This window comes from Theropithecus gelada, chromosome 6, assembly GCF_003255815.1.
Source record: "Theropithecus gelada isolate Dixy chromosome 6, Tgel_1.0, whole genome shotgun sequence".
Lineage (NCBI taxonomy): Eukaryota > Metazoa > Chordata > Mammalia > Primates > Cercopithecidae > Theropithecus > Theropithecus gelada.
This window is the reverse complement of record NC_037673.1, coordinates 142,134,247-142,140,645: the sequence shown is the minus strand read 5'-3', so window position 1 is coordinate 142,140,645 and position 6,399 is coordinate 142,134,247.

Below are 6,399 nucleotides of genomic sequence, written 5' to 3'. Positions count from 1 at the left end.
ATACTTGCTCTTGGATAGTTATGTATCATTGAAAGACATTTAGTATTGTTTTGCATACTCAACGTTTCATCTACAATTTTGGTAATTTTATGCATCTCTGAAGGTTATTTTTGGATACTAGAGGATCTATAGGCCTCAGGTCAAGAAACTTTGCCATAAATCTGAATTATCCAGTACAGTGAATGTCAGGCTCATGTGACTATTTAAATTCAAATTCAAATTACTTCATTATATCCAATTAAAATTTTGGTTTCTAGGTCTCACTAGCCACATTTAAAGTGCTCAGTAGCTGTACGTGTCTAGTGGCACATTTGTGCAGGACAGTGCAGATATAGAACATGTCCATCAATGTAGAAAGTTCTATTGGATAACACCGTGCTAGTGACCTATATGAACTCTTCCACCTCTAGCACTAAGGATGAATTTTGGTTGGAAAACTTTTCTCTACCTGGCATGCCTTTGTACATGCGTGGAGTAACTCATTTTTCAAAAGTGTGTTAGGGAGTCTCTGATAAAGTAAATGGGAGACAGGCTCAGGACATGAAAACTGTAAGCAGTGGTTCTGGATACAGCAAGATAAAGGACTGCAAAATGTGTTCCTAATCAGTTGCTCTCTGGAGGACTTCTACAGTGACATAAACTGTAATCCAGGAGGCCACAAGTATAATTCTGAAAATTTAAATAAAACACTTCAGATTTCGAGCACCTGTTTATTTATAGCTACCTTTAGTGATGGTGTTATTATTGTAATCATTGTAACCATTGTCACAGAATGTCCAGGCTGGTATGCAGGTATAGCCCATTACCAGGAGGAAAATACAGAAGGTGATATATAACAGCTTTTTACTTTCCTCATTGAACTATCCTTCAGTCTACATAAAGTCTACTCTAGGAGATAATTCAGAGGCTTCTGCTGTCTTTAATCTCCTTTACTCCCTTCCACTCCTGAGGGTTCAGATTTCCCCCTGGAATCAGGGACATGAAGTCCTCTATTCTGGTCTCTGCTGAGAGAGAAAGGTAGATCTTTATGGCCTGGCCTCCTTTTACAGAAAGAGGCACAGGTATTTCTGATTCATCATAATGGAGACACAAACTCTTTTCTTTGCTAAATTTGACAACTTCTCATAGCATAATTTCAACAGTAGTGGGGGTAGAAGGAACAAAGTATAGTGAGGAAGAGAGAAATGATCTGCCAGGTTGTAATTAGCCTCATTTTACTAATGAAGGCGGTAAGGCTAAAAATGGTTCAATGTCATGCCCCGGATTAGTCAGACAGTAAGTGTTTGGCTACAAATCCAGTGTTCTTTCCCATGTCGTCCTCTCTTAACAATTTGGAATGAAGAGTTCCACAGCGTTCAGACCACTTTGATGGGTGAATACCTCTCTGACACATTGGACTTACTGGATTCCCTGTCAGTATGCATCTTAGTCACTCTACATTTTAGGAATGGAGCAGGATTGTGGCTGAGAATAGGAGCCAATATTAACATTTGCCTTGGTCCATAGCTGTGATCAATGGATCAATGAAAGGATCCTTATGTTCGAAACTGAGTATGTTCCAAGAACTCTGGGAATTCCCAAATATATGGCAGATAATTTCCCCTGTGAAATGCAAATATATGCTATAAGCATTAGTACACATGCAACAATGTAGAACACGTAAGAGTTAAAGAGGAAAGAAACACAAAACGTGGCTGGCAGTTAAAGACAGGTTTTCTTTAATTAAAACCTGGCCAATTTTGGTCAGGAGTGCTTTCTCTTACAGACTAAGACTATATATTGGTTTTAGGATGAGGGGGCTTATCAGAAGCCTGCATTGTTCCTATTTGAGGAAGAAGTTTTATGGTGGGGTTGGAATGTCTCTGGGAGGAGGGAGTTTACCTTGGGGCAGGCATCCTTCTGGCCAGAGGTTTATCACCTCGAGACTGGCATCTTCCCAGCCAGAGTGGGGTTATCTCAGGACTAGCATGTCTCTGGTTGGGGAGGAGTTTGGAATGTTTCTGGTTAGAAATGTTATTTGTGGTTTATGGTCATGCTGACCTTAGTCATTAGACTGATGCCCTTAGGATTTAGGCAGTTTTTTTTTATTAAGGTGAACTTTAGAATGAGGGGCTTGTCCAAGATGGCGATGCTCCCGCTCTGTCAAAATAAAGTTGCAATGTGATATGATGTGATGTGGATACTGAGTAGTTATCTAGGCTCACTCACAGGTAAGAAACTTGCTTTTGTACTTCTTCCAACCAGCCTCATCCTCATTAACATGGGTGATTCAAATTTATGCCTCAGCAAAATTACAAATGACTCCCGGTCACGGATCTTCATGCCATACATGAATAGTCAAAATCACCTTAGTTTGGCATTTTGAGCGTGTGCTAGTTATTAGTGCTGCTCATTAAATATTACCTGCTTTCTACGTTATGGGCATGGGGTAGAATTACACTTCTCTTCCCTTCTTTTAAATTGGGCATGGCTATGAGAATTACTTTGGCCAGTGTGTTGGGAGAAAAGCTGAGTGTTGGGAGAAGGTGAGGCAGGGCTTGCATGTCTGACATAATGTGAAAGAGTCTTGGAACATGTCCGGGGTCCAGGTTCTAAAACCCCTCATGGCCTGTGGAACACTAAGCTCTGTGCTAAAGGGTGGAAGACTACCCTGATGCACCATAATATAAGCCCAGGGCATAAAACCCCTTGTGGCTCTGGAATGTGTCTAGACTTGCTGTCTCCTTGCTTCTAGCCCTCCCAGGCTCCTAGAGATTGAATGTGTCTTAGAATTGGCTGTATACATGCGAAACCATCACAGCTGTAAATGATGTGCTTAATGCAACGCTCCCTTTCAACCCCACAGTCTCACCACCTGTTTCTTTGATCACCAATAAATAGTCTGGGCTTCCAGAGCTCGGGGCCTTCACAGCTCCATACTCACGTTGACCCCGTGGACCCACTTTATCTCTCAAACTGTCTGTTTTCATTTGTTTGACTCCACCAGACTTCATTTCCCCCACGACCTGGTGTTGGGTCTGATCACCCCAACATTCCTGGCTGTCCAACGTGGGGCGACAAAGACCCAGGTGAAGGAATGCTAGAGCGTGTAAAAGTGGAGGATGCATCATCAAAGGACACCTGAAGACAACTGAAAGAAACTCAGCGGGAAAGTTGAGTGCTTGGAAGAAACAGAGTAACAATGGGACAAAGTGAAAGCCAACATTCTGCTTACTTGAATTTCTTAACACATTTATTACATAGAGGGTGAGGCATGGGGTATAAGACCCAGTGGAATCTGAGGCTTGTTTATTCAGAGGGCCCCATTTAGAGAAAAAGAAGAGAAAGTGAGGACTTAGAAGGAAACTTGGCAAGTAAAGTCATCTTGAAGCTTCAGTTTCATGGTTAACCTGCCTCTGCTAGAGAAAAACAGATTTAATGAGCACAGAGGCATGATATTGGCTGAATGTAAAGAAATTTGGACTCAAGGCCCCAAGGAGGTATTTGTTTGAGTTGTGGAATATGCTTGATTTTGGTATGTTAGCAATTTTCACAGCATCATTCATTGCAAGAGTCAGGGCATTCTGGCATGCTTCCAAAACCCAGAGCATCATTGATGCAAATGATACTTCAAAGGACTTGACAAAAGTAACATTGGGAGATAATGTGAAATACTACAATTTGGCCAGGAGGGAGTGGGGGACCCCTCTGATCCTCGGATGGTGTCTGAAGGTCTTTGTGCAGTTGCTGTGGTTTTGAGTTTCTCTGGGATAGCTTGTATTTTGTTGGCATATGAAAGCTTTGGACCTCTGCGGATGTCACTTGGGGAAGCAGTCAAAGACGTCTTTACGTTCATGATCATATTCATTATGGTGTTTGTGGCCTTTATGATTGGAACGTTCAACCTCTACTCCTCTATTACATTGGTGCAAAACAAAATGAAGGCTTCACAACAGTTGAAGAAAATTTTAAGACACTGTTCTGGGCTACATTTAGACTTTCTGAAGTGAAATCAGTAGTCATCAACTATAACCACAAATTCATTGAAAACATTGGTTATGTTCGTTATAAAGTCTATAATGGTACAGTGGTCATTGATTTGCTAAATATGTTAATTGCTATGATCAACAATTCATTCTCGGAAATTGAGGATGACACTGATATGGAGTGGAAATTTGCAAGGGCCAAACTCTGGTTTTCCTGCTTTGGGGAGGGGAGAGCACTTCCTGTTCCTTTCAATCTGGTGCTGGGCCGGGGTCCCTGTTTTGTCTCTTGCTGAAGCTTAAAGGGTGGATTTCTGAGCTCTACCCAGGGCCATAAAAAAGGTTTCCAGGAAGATGAAGAGATAACTAAGTAGAGATAGAGATAAATAGAGATAGGTAGGAAAGGACAGGGACTTGCAGGAACTCACAGGACAGACAGGGACAGGTAGGGACAGATGAAGACTAGCAATATAAGGTCAGCACCCTAAAGAGTTACTGGTCAGTGCCCTAAAGAGGTACAAAAGTAGAGACTAGCAAAGACTAGCAGAGATTTGCAGGGACAGACAGGAATATTCTGAATTATGGAAATTAGCTGTGGTTCAAAGTCAAGTCAAAATCTGAGAGGGCAAATATAAAACGAATAGAGGGGAGGGAGGTAAGGATGAAAATGCTCTTTCTTTTCTCTCCAACGGGACCTTTTGGATTCAAAGTTGTGCTAGCAATAGGAAATGTTACTCTTGATACAAATACACGCTTTATTACATGCCCCAAATGTTGCTTGTTTACCTGCATTAATTCAACCTTTGATAAAAATCAAACTATCTTGATAATTAAAGCCAGGGAAGGAGTTTGGATCCCTGTGTCTCTAAATAGAAGATGGGAGACATCACCATCTATTTATATTGTAACTGAGATCCTTAAAAAACTCTTATCCTGTTCCAAAAGATTGATAGTTGAAGGCCATTGGAGGCTCTACATTTGTGAATTTTGTTCTGGTGTTTGTGTGCTTATGCTGTCTCCTTTTAGACTGCAGATGCACAACCTGCCTCTGAAGAGGAAGCCACCTCTGAAGAGAAAGCCACCGTCAAGAACAAGCAATGATAGCTGTGGCAGTTTTACAAAAAAGAAAAGGGGGGCATGTTGGGAGAAAAGCTGAGTGTTGGGAGAAGCTGAGGCAGACATATGCATGTCTGACATGATGTAAAAGAGTCTTGGAACATGTCCGGGGTCCAGGGTCTAAAACCCCTCATGGCCTTTGGAACACCAAGCTCTGTGCTAAAGGGTGGAAAGCTACCCTGATGCACCATAATCTAAGCCCAGGGCATAAAACCCCTCGTGGATTGGATAGAATCCAGGGCTCAGGGAATGAAACTCCTCATGGCTCTGGAATGTGTCTTAGACTTGCTGGCTTCCTGCTTCTAGCCCTCCCAGGCTCCTAGATGGATTGTGTCTTAGAATTGGCCATGTACTTGCTAAGCCATCACAGCTGTAAGTCATGTGCTTAATGCAGCACTCCCTTTCAACTCCACATTCTTACCACCATTTTTTTGTTTGATCACCAATAAATAGTCTTGGCTTCCAGAGCTTAGGGCCTTCACAGCCTCCATACTCGCGTTGGCCCCCTGGACCCACTTTATCTCTCAAACTATCTTTTCTTATTCCTTTAACTCTGCCAGACTTCGTTGCCCCCTTGACCTGGTGTTGGGTCTGATCACCCCAACACAATGAAATGTTGTAATTTACTTCCAGACAGAAGCTTCAAGAGCTAGTGGACAATTTGTGTGGGCAGACTAAGCTCCCACAGTTTGAGTGAAAGTTCTAAGTGTGAAAAGTTAGTAGATATGTTACAGAGGCTTGAGGTGGAAAGGTGTCAGTGTAAAAAGCTACAGCTGATGTCAGAACTGGGCTGAGGTAACTGATGAAGGGCAATTCCTATTTAATCTACGTAATTGTTTATCCATCATACTTTACCTATCCATTCTTCTGAGATAGACACCTTGGTGGCCTCCAGCTTCCTGCTCCTGGTCCTAAATATAGTGCCGGTGAACACACTTGTACATATTTGCCTATCTGTCTACATATCTATCTATCCATCCATCTGTTAATCATCCGCTTATCCATCCATTCATCTATCTCCAGGAATGAAATTGCTAATAGGTGTTGGCCAAGACAGACTTAATGTTCTTCTCAGCTTGACTAAAACTTAGACTGATTTCTCCCTGAATATAGATCCCTGACCCCCTTTTGCTTAGAGCATTTACTTGAGAAAATATGCAACTGTAAATTCTTTCTTTCTCCTTCCTTCCTTCCTTCCTTCCTTCCTTCCTTCCTTCCTTCCTTCCTTCCTTCCTTCCTTCCTTCCTTCCTTCCTTCCTTCCTTCCTTCCTTCCTTCCTTTTCTCTCTCTCTCTCTCTTTTTCTTTCTCCTCCTTCCTTCC